General features: G+C 43.9%; 1 pseudogene; it reads right to left on the reverse strand.

Moving 5' to 3' along the window:
* Positions 1 to 159: 159 nt before the first annotated feature.
* Positions 160 to 5544, reverse strand: LOC136503961 (uncharacterized; annotated as a pseudogene).
* Positions 5545 to 10945: the final 5401 nt, after the last annotated feature.

A 10945-nucleotide genomic window follows, 5' to 3' on the forward strand; every position in this document is an offset into this window, starting at 1 on the left:
GTACCAGCTGACCAATACAACGATGGCAGCACCAAAACAGTTTTTAACCAAAACTAAACATAAAGTCTAAGAGCATAAGGCCTTCTGAAGAAAACAGAGAACTGTAGAGCTGCAGTCTCTAGCTTCTGGCATCCTTGGACAATAAACTCCTTCATGTCTTCACTTCATTGTAACAGCCCCCACTGCCGCAGCCAGTGCGTGGCTCTGAACACGACCTGTAAAATAGATTTTGGATTGCATTTGTCAAATACCACTTCATTTCTTGTAAGCCAAAGCGACCAGCACAATGCAGTAGCTCCTATAAGCAACAAGCTTCTAAATTCTCTCCCACTTTGTTTGTGCCGAGCACCAAAAATATTTCGTGTACTCGTAGGTGGTTTTAAACCAAGCACCATATGGATAGCGCGCCACAAGGTCTTGGCCATCACACAATCGAAAAACAAATGTTGAATACTCTCTAGTTTCGAGCAATAACTGTAATTTTGGTTTCCCCTCCAATTCCGTTTAGCTAAATTATCCTTCGTTAGAATTACCCCTCTCCTCAGAAACCATATAAAGATCTTAACTTTTAATGGAATTCTAAGACGCCAAATGTCCTGAGAGACTTTGAGGCCATTGTTTAATAGGTACACATACATGGATTTGACCGAGAACCTTCCATTAGAATGCAAGTCCCAGCAAAAGGAGTCCCTGCCATCCTGTAAATTAATACTCGCAATCCTACCAATCAGGTCCTGCCAATCAAACAATTTGTTTCCCACTAACGCTCTTCTGAAGGTGATGTTAATTAGTACCGACCTTAGAACCTCAGCCACTGTAGCCTGTTTCCTACTGGCAATATTGTATAAGGATGGATAAACTTCTTTCAAAGGGTCTCCTCCTAGCCAACGACCCTCCCAAAACCTGATTTGGGAGCCGTCCGAGACCTTGAAACTTCCTAATCTCAGAAACTGCTCTTTTACCCCCATAAGACCCATCCAGAAGTGAGAGTCCCCCGGTTTCTTAGTCACTTGAGATAAAGTCTTATTTTTAATATACTTGTTTCTAATAAGTTCTTGCCAAGTACCATTTTCATTCAAAAGCTTGAACAACCATTTACTGAGTAGACATTTATTTTGGATTTCTAGGTTCTGGATGCCAAGGCCCCTGGATGCCAAGGCCCCCCTGTTCCTTAGGTTGGCAAATAATTGGCCATCTAACTAACCTATACTTTCTCTTGTGTTGGTCATTCTGCTAGAAAAATCTTGATCTAAAATACTCAAGCTTCTTTAAGACCCCCTTAGGAACCTCAAAGAAGGAGAGCATGAACATAGGAAGACTGGACAGAATAGAATTGATCAACACTAATCTACCGCCAACTGACAACATCTTCCCCTTCCAACAACTAAGTTTTTTCTCAAATCTTTCCTCTATGTTCTTCCAATCTGTGTTATTCAATTTCTTGTAGTGCATAGGGAGCCCAAGGTATCGACATGGATAAGAACCTAATTCACAACCAAATAATTGTGTATATAGATTTTCCTCCTCCTTTGCCTTACCAAAGCAAAAAATTTCACTTTTGTGGAAGTTAATCTTAAGGCCAGATAATTGTTCGAACATACATAGAATTAGTTTCATGTTTGTCGCTTGCTCAATATCATGGTCCATGAAGATTATTGTGTCATCCGCATATTGTAGTATAGATAACCCATCTTCCACCAGATGTGGAACTACCCCACTAACCTGCCCATTTACTTTGGCCCTGGCAATCAAGATGGACAACATGTCCACCACTAAGTTAAACAAGACGGGTGACAAAGGGTCACCTTGTCTAAGACCCTTTTGTGTTTGAAAGAAAGGGCCCATCTGATCATTGATTTTTATACCCACATTTCCACCCTGCACGAAGGTTTTAATCCAATTGCACCATGTTTCGAAAAAACCTTTCATGCGTAAGGTCTGTTGCAAAAAAGACCACTTGACTTTATCGTAAGCTTTCTCAAAGTCTATTTTGAATAAAACTCCATTTAGCTTCTTCCTATGCATCTCGTGGATAGTCTCATGAAGAATTATTGCCCCTTCCATGATATTCCTACCTGGCAGGAAGGCTGTCTGGGAAGGTCGAATGATTTTTTGGGCAACAAGAGCAATTCTATTTGAGGCTACTTTTGTAAAAATTTTGAAACTAACATTAAGCAAACAAATAGGTCTGTATTGTTCTATCCTGTTTGCTTCACTACCCTTTGGCAGCAGGATTATAGTTCCAAAATTTAAACTATGCAAAGGCAGCTCACCCCTGTGAAAGTCCTCAAATAACGCCATTAAGTCACCCTTGATCACCTCCCAGAACACTTGGTAAAACTCAACTGGAAAGCCATCTGGCCCAGGAACGGAATTATGCTTCATTTGGAAAATAGCCCTCCTAACTTCAGCCTCGGTAAAGCCATCAGCTAGGATTTCATTTTCCAAATTTGATACTTGAGGCATATCCTTAGTTCGTGACTCATCCAAGAACATGGTGGGTGCCTTGGGAGGACCAAATAGGTTTTTGTAATAGTTGGTGATATACTTTTTTAGATTAGAATCACCACTAATTACCCCCACTTCCTGTTCCAAACGGAATATCCGAGTTTTCCTATGTTTACCAGACGCCACCAAGTGAAAGTATTTGGTATTCGCATCCCCTTCAAGTAAATTCCTAATTTTAGCTCGCTGGTACCATTTTAGCTCATCTTCTCTTAGAAGATCAGCAAGTCTATCATTTAACACATGTTTAAGATTTACTTCTTCTTCATTGAGATGTATGTATTCTGCTTTTTTGTCTAATTCATCTAACTTATCTAACAACGTTTTCTTCTCTTTTTTATATGCCCCACTAGTGTTCTTCGCCCACCCCCTTAAGTATTGTCGAAGCCGCCTAATTTTAGCCTGCCATCTTTCTGAAGGGGTGTTACGCACCTGCACATTAGCCCAGATCTCTTTGACCATGTCCATGAAACCTTCTCTAAGTAACCAACCAAGCTCAAATTTAAAGTAAGGGTGAGAGTTACTAGACGAAGGATTTCCAGTATCCATAAATAACGGCGTATGGTCCGAGATTTCTCTGGTTAAAGCCTGAACAGAGGATTTGGGGAACTTTAATTCCCACTCCGTGGACATTAAAATTCTGTCCAACTTTTCAAAAGTCGGGTTCTGTAGGTTATTTGCCCATGTGAATTTCCTACCCGAAAGGTCTAACTCCTTAAGATTAAAAGCGTCTATGATAGCATTGAAAAGAAATGGGCATCTGTCATTGTAATTAGAGTTGCTTTTCTCCCTTGGCCCCCTAATGATGTTAAAGTCACCCCCTAAAATCATAGGTAGCGACTCCTTAGCACAAAGGTGGGCTAATTCCGTCAAAAAACTTTCTTTAAAACTGGGCTGAGCAGCACCATACAGAGACAAGTAGCCATTGGAAGCCATCATCTTTGTTCCTGATCTTAAACTTAACAAAGAACTCTCCTTCTTCTATTTCTCCAATATCAAACGTGAGTAGATTAATCCCCAGCAACATACCTTCGGACCTGCCCCTCGGAGGTTTGACATGCCAAAGGAAATCCTTCCCTCCGCACAAATTTTTGAGAAACACCTGAGTACAGTCTCCTCTGCCCGTTTCAGACAGGGCAATAAAATCTAAGTTGTTTTCAAGCGTCAAGTCCGAAAGAAATTTAAATTTCTTCGGATCACCTAAACCATTACAATTCCAAAAAACACCTTTCATTTAGACCGTGGAAAGTATCTTTTTCCTTACTCTTTTATTTCTCTTCCTATTTTTTCCCCACTGATGTTTTGCAGGGTATCCTCCGAACCCCCGCAATCGCCATCAGATGGACCCTCAGCCATCTCACCACAAATATGGTTTAAAGCCAGGATATCAATATCATCTCCCCATAGTTCGTCAGAATCATCTAATGACAACGAAACTGCATCCCCAGTTTTTCCTACTTCCTGCCTCTTGGCACAACTAAGCCTATCCTTTTCTACAGCTTTAAGGCAATCTAATTGCACAGAACACGAGAATTTAGACACATCCAAATAGACCCCCAGCGAATTTAACTTAGCAGCGATAACTGAATTATCTAAAGCTGAAAATGAGTTAACTGAGGAAAAATTACCTTGCTTAGTTGTTTCCTCCAAGTTCCTTTTGGCCTTCAGCTTAGCAGCTTGCTGCAGTGAATCCTGGTCCCCCGCACAAGCATTTCTTTGGCTAGCTCGGGAAGATGTTACTACCGGCTGACTCCCAGATTTAACCGGAGTGTTTGGGCCATCAATCATCATTGCAACTGGATGAGAACCTTGTGCTAACATTTTGGGCTGACCTGCCGCCGGCCCCATTGGAACTGTCATCCACGCACCATTGTTACCATCACCCGATGTCTGAAGTACCACTGTAGGCTTATCCTTTCTAGTGACCACAGTAGAACCATTATCAGTTCTAGGAGAAAGAACAGCCTGGCGGCCTATCTTAGGAGGTGCCGAAGCAGACCCAGATTTGCTTTTCCCTTCCTCCACATCTTCCTTTTTGTTATTGTCATTACTTTTCTCCCCTTCTTCTTCCTTGTTTTTCTCTTCCTCGGCATCGCTATTTGGATCAAAATCCAAATCCATGTCAATTGGGCTCGGTGATGATTCAGCATCAGAGTTTTCCACCCTGAATTGTAATTCATACACGAAGTCCCCAATAACTATGTCCACTAAATCCGGGACAAGACTAGGATCAAGGACTGCCACCTGAATCCTGCCCATCTCATGTGCCTTCACAAATTTCATATCTACTTTCCTAGTCACCCCAAGTATAGAGCCTACTGCCCATACAATGGGAAATTCCAGGAGGTCATCAGGGAGCCCCTTGAACTGAACCCAAACCTTGGGGATCTCATATTTAAACACATTAGGATTGCTTTTGGTTTCGAAATCCATCTTTGCTACTGTGCATTTTGCCACCATAGTTCCCACTCGCACCATTCGCTCTAGTTCATCTGTGGAAGGAAAATTTGCAGTGAAAGTGTTTTCCCCTACTGCTTTCACCTCCCAATTCACATTGCCAGGTATGAGCCTCTCAAGTTCAGTACTGACCTGCATATCAGTCATAGTACCTCCTGAGATTTTCACCTTAGCAGTTTTTGAATCTCTCTTTTCCTTTTGTTTCCCAATATGATCAATGTAATAGAAACCCAATTTTTCCACCGCAAACCCATGTGGCACTGCAATAGGTTTAGCACCCTTTGTAAAAGGGCAAGCTTTCATGACATGCTCATCACTGTCATAGATTTCACAGCAGAGAACCTTTGAACACTCGTTCAAGACATGCCCCTTGGTTAAACAACGAAAGCAGTATGGAGTTTTGTTCTTTCCTATACCCGCATTATGCCTTGTCATCATACTATCACTCTGATTGATGGCCCTCATATGAGTTTCCTCCGAGTTGTTCTGCGAGTTCAGCATAGTACCTTCAGGGATTGGAGTTGCAGAAGTAGCAGCTGCCGCTTTCGCTGGTGCATTCGACGTCGATGATCGGGATGCCATCAGGTTAGCGCCCCACACCTCGCTGCCGCGGCCTCGGCCGACTCCGCGGCCACCGCAACCTCGTCCTGCACCGAAGATGTTGTTGTTGCCGAAGGCGCGTCCGGCAAAGCCGTGATGGGCGTGTCCACCACTGTCGCCCCGTCGGCCTCGCCCACCTCCCTGCCATCCCCGGTTATCACCCGGGTGATAGCTGGGGTTGAAGCCCGGGTGGTAACCCCCTCCTCCCGCCGTCTGCCTCAGATTGGAGCCACCGGCGCCGCCATGATGGGATGGGTACTGACTACCCTAGCTGCCAGTGGGAGGCTGATTCGCCATGGCAGAGCCTTGAGATGTCGTCTCTTTGCGTCCCTCTCTCACCACCTCCACGAAAGACCGAGTCCTTCGCCAAGCAGAGTACCGCTTGATTCTTGTTCCAACTCTAGAGAAAAACGCCCCAAGGCCAGGGCACGACCTGAATCTATAACGAGTGATGCCGCGGGCCGCCTCGTTATCTGTCGCCTGAGCACAAATAGCAGTAAATACATCTTGGCCTGAGATGAGTTCGCTGGAACTTGCGTCCCCTGACTCGCAATAAACCACACGGTGGCTTTTCAGCTCCGGGAAATCTGGGGTTAGTAATTGCAAATCTTTAGCCTTTTCAGTCCTGACTTCTTGCTTCGTATTCGAAAACTATGTAGCCCCGGCCACAGCATCCGACGCCCGCCAGCCGCCCATCATCCCCTCCCGATGCCCAACCTCCCATGCTTTCTCCAGCACGTTTCCTAAGGTTCGAGGAGGAGAGGTTCGTGGTGGAGGCAGCGGACCTTGCCAGGCCTCGGGGTAAAGTTTCCTTCGAACCATCAAATCAATGATCCTGGATGCCAATTGAGACTTCGGATACTTCCCTGGATTGGAACCACTGCCAACGATAGCAAGTTCCTGCTCTGCCTTGTATAGATCCTGGGCCTCAAACCCAGCCGCCGCCGCTTCTGCAATGAACGTCGTCGTCGATATGACCTCATCAGAATCAAAGGATCCGTCTGCCTCAGACAACTCCTCCGAGTCCTTACCCACCGCCCAAAACCTTCCAAATCCAGACTCCGGTCCATGTACCGGCTTTGGTCGATCAGACGAGGCCACTACCATCTGGACAATCCGTGACAACTCCAACCTTCCTTCCGCACACTTAACTTCAGATGAAACAGGATCATTCTCGTGTACTTTGGACGAGATTAGTCCTGACCGTAAAGCACGCTTGGTCGCCGGTGCCAAGGCCACCCGACGACCGAGACGCATCAGCCACGGTCGGCTCAGTCCATGGACAAACCAACCCAGCTGCGACGGACCACCACCCTCCGGTCAGCCGTCTTGTGGCCTGCCCTCCACCAGTACCTACTACCAACCAAGCAAGAGGCTACTGGCGTCAATTTTCCCCTGGAGCGTCCGTTTGGAGCTCCCTTGCCGCCGCCCCCGGTGTCCGGACGTCACCGGAGCACGTTGACTTGAGAAGAGTCCGGTTGCCGCAAAACTTCGAACACCCTGCCAGCAGAATCCGTAGAAGCCACTACTAGCTCCGATGGAACTCATAGGAGCTAGGTCGGGTCACGCGGGACGCTAGCAAATCTAAAGAGGTGCGGACGCCATGGCCGGAGCAAGCAGCAGCAGAGTCGAAGGTCGCCGGGGCCACGGTCCTGGCGAGGCGCGTAGAGAGGGCCGCACCAGGACGAGGCGCGCCGACGAGGCCGCGCCGGGGCCAGGAGGTCACCAGCGCCGATGGGGTGGACGGCGGGACCGGGTGGTCACCGGCATTGGAGCGGGGGGGGGGGGGGGGGGGGGGTGGACGACGGGACCGGGTGGTCACCGGCGTTGGAACGGGGTCCTCTGTTTTTTCCTCCGCCGTGACCTCGCACTTGACACCCGCCTCGGCAATGGAAATTCTTCGGTTTCTTTAGATTATATGCACCATTGATAGGAAGAGTTACTTGGTTTCAATGGACGTGCATCCAACGGAGCCATGGTAAGTTGCTTCTTCTTATGGTATTTTGTGTAGTAAATAAGAGTCTTCAATACATCGAATCAGGGTTTGTCTACATCATCGACTACAAAGAATTCTTAAACTACCTGCAGCAAACAATATCTTTGGTAGCTTGTGGACACAACTACGGTTAACACTCAACTATACACAAGCACGACCATGTATACATATGATGCATTACAACATTTTTTCCCCCAAAGTAAGGGGGGATCATATTAAGACAAGGCATAGTACATCCCAAATTACTTATAGGCACGGAAGAATAAAAGAAACAATCTATTAATTCCTTCCATTATCTTTTTCACTAGTATAGCTTTGGTCAACATAGCCAATGCTCCAGATAAGCCGGTCTGCGTCTCCATATGCCTTGTCACAGTTCAGCAAATAAGTGTGTGGCTTACCTTCTGGCTTTCTCAACTTTACAGTAGGTGCACCAGATAACCACTCATTTATGCTGAGTTATTCTAGATCCAATCACTACCGGACTCAGTGGCTTTGCCGAGTGCCAGGGGCACTCAGCAAAACCTAATTTGCACTCGGCAAAGGCTTTGCTGAGTGCTACACTCGGCAAAGGACACTCGGCAAAAAATGGGTCGGCAAAGGTGTCTTTGCCGAGTGTTTTTTATCGGGCACTCGGCAAAGCCTTTGTCGAGTGCCCGACACTCGGCAAAGTTGGAACTGAAAAAAACCCCAAAAAAATGGTGAAAAAATGGAAAAAAAATGGAAATTTTTTTTAATCGGTGGAGGCCCCCACCGGCCAGCGTCCGCCCATCTCCGGCATTTTCGCGCAAAATTCGCAGCAACGCGGCCGACGGGATTCGAACTCGCGACCTCCCCTGCGCACGAACCTCCTCTACCACTACACCACACTGTCACTTGTTTCTAGATTCCGTTTTAGTTCCTAACATATTATACTAAACCAAGTGTAAATTACTTGTTTGAGGCCCTAAATGAATTCAAATAAAAAAGTTGTAAACTACAAAGTTTCATAATTTTTCGAGATCTACACTTTTAGTTTAGGAAGTTTTTTCATCCGAGGTCGTTTACAAAATTTGAATTTCAAAATTTTGAAATTCAAACGTAGTTTTGCATGACAAGATGATTTCAAATCAAAAAATTGCCAACTACAATGTTTCATAACTTTTCGAGATCTATAGAGTTTATTTTGGTTGTTTTTCCATCCGAGGTTGTTTAAAAAGTTCGAATTTAAAATTTTTGAAATTCAAACACAGTTTTGCATGACAAGATGATTTCAAATCAAAAAGTTGCCAACTACAATGTTTCATAACTTTTCGAGATATACAAAGTTTATTTTGGTTGTTTAGTCATCTGTTCATCCGACATGGTCGTTCTAACATTGTTCACAAATCTTATATATCTCTCTTGTAGTTTCATAAACTCTTGTAGTTTCATAAACTACAAGAGAGATATGTTAGATTTGTGAACAAATTTACTTTCACTTTGTCATATGAAGAAAAGACCAAAACAAACATTGTACATCTTGATGAGTTATACAACTTTGTAGTTGAAAACTTTTTCATTTAAATTAATTTACTGCTTCAAAATGTGCTTTGAAATTTTCTTTGCCGAGTGTAAAAAAACACTCGGCAAAGAGCTTCTTTGCCGAGTGTCAAAAAAACACTCGACAAAAAAGTTTCTTTGCCGAGTGTCAAAAAAAACACTCGGCAAAGAGCTTCTTTGCCGAGTGTTTTTTTTCGCACTCGCCTGAAAAGAAACACTCGGCAATCCACTTGGCACTCGGCAAAGAGCCGATCTCCGGTAGTGATGCTGTTTGATTTTTACCCCATATGTGCCACCAATGCGGATTGGATTTATGTAATTTTATTAATTAGCATAGTGAAATTCGGGGGTGGCACATATGGGAAAAAAAATCAAACAGCATCACTACCGGAGACCGGCTATTTGTCGAGTGCCAAGTGGATTGCTGAGTGTTTCTTTTCGGGCGAGTGCGGAAAAAAAACACTCGGCAAAGAAGCTCTTTGCCGAGTGTTTGTTTTGACACTCGGCAAAGAAGCTTTTTTGTCGAGTGTTTTTTTGACACTCGGCAAAGAAGCTCTTTGCCGAGTGTTTTTTTTACACTCGGCAAAGAAAATTTCAAAGCACATTTTGAAGCAGTAAATTAATTCAAATGAAAAAGTTTTCAACTACAAAGTTGTATAACTCATCAAGATGTATAGTGTTTGTTTTAGTCTTTTCTTCATATGACAAAGTGAAAGTAAATTTGTTCACAAATCTAACATATCTCTCTTGTAGTTTACGAAACTACAAGAGAGATATATAAGATTTGTGAACAATGTTAGAACGACCATGTCGGATGAACAGATGACTAAACAACCAAAATAAACTTTGTATATCTCAAAAAGTTATGAAACATTGTAGTTGGCAACTTTTTGATTTGAAATCATCTTGTCATGCAAAACTGTGTTTGAATTTCAAAATTTTAAAATTCAAACTTTTCAAACGACCTTGGATGGAAAAACAACCAAAATAAACTCTGTAGATCTCGAAAAGTTATGAAACATTGTAGTTGGCAACTTTTTGATTTGAAATCATCTTGTCATGCAAAACTACCTTTGAATTTTAAAATTTTGAAATTCAAATTTTGTAAACGACCTCGGATGGAAAAACTTGCTAAACTAAAAGTGTAGATCTCGAAAAGTTATGAAACTTTGTAGTTTACAACTTTTTTATTTGAATTCGTTTAGGGCCTCAAACAAGTAATTTACACTCGGTTTAGTATAATATGTTAGGAACTAAAACGGAATCCAGACACACGTGATAGTGTGGTGTAGTGGTAGAGGAGGTTCGCGCGCAGGGGGAGGTCGCGAGTTCGAATCCCGTCGGCCGCATTGCTGCGAATTTTGCGCGATTTATGTAATAATTTTATTAATTACATAAACCGAGTGTGGTGCAGTGGTTAGAGGAGGGGACGCGCGAGGGAGAGGTCATTGGTTTGAATCCCGCCGGCCTCGTACCCACAAAAAAAATGCCGGGCCAGAAAAATGCCGGAGATGGGCGGGCGCTGGCCGGTGGGGGCCTCCACCGATTAAAAAAAATTCCATTTTTTCGGGGTTTTTTCGGTTCCAACTTTGCCGACAAAAGACACTCGGTAAAAATACCTTTACCGGCCCATTTTTTGCCGAGTGGCCTTTGCCGAGTGCAAATTGGGTTTTGCCGAGTGCCCTGAGTCCGGTAGTGCATAGGCACGTAACCAGAAAAGGGGTGGAATTTCTTGCAGATAACACCGTAAGGTGGAGGAGAAGAAAATGTAATAGTTTTAACAAATCCATATATAGCAATGACAATTCTAAACTTTTTTAGATAATGGAAATAATATAATTAGGCTTCATCCTCAAAATAAAAGAA

The sequence above is a fragment of the Miscanthus floridulus genome, chromosome 14 (assembly GCF_019320115.1).
Source record: "Miscanthus floridulus cultivar M001 chromosome 14, ASM1932011v1, whole genome shotgun sequence".
NCBI classification, from domain to species: Eukaryota; Viridiplantae; Streptophyta; class Magnoliopsida; order Poales; family Poaceae; genus Miscanthus; species Miscanthus floridulus.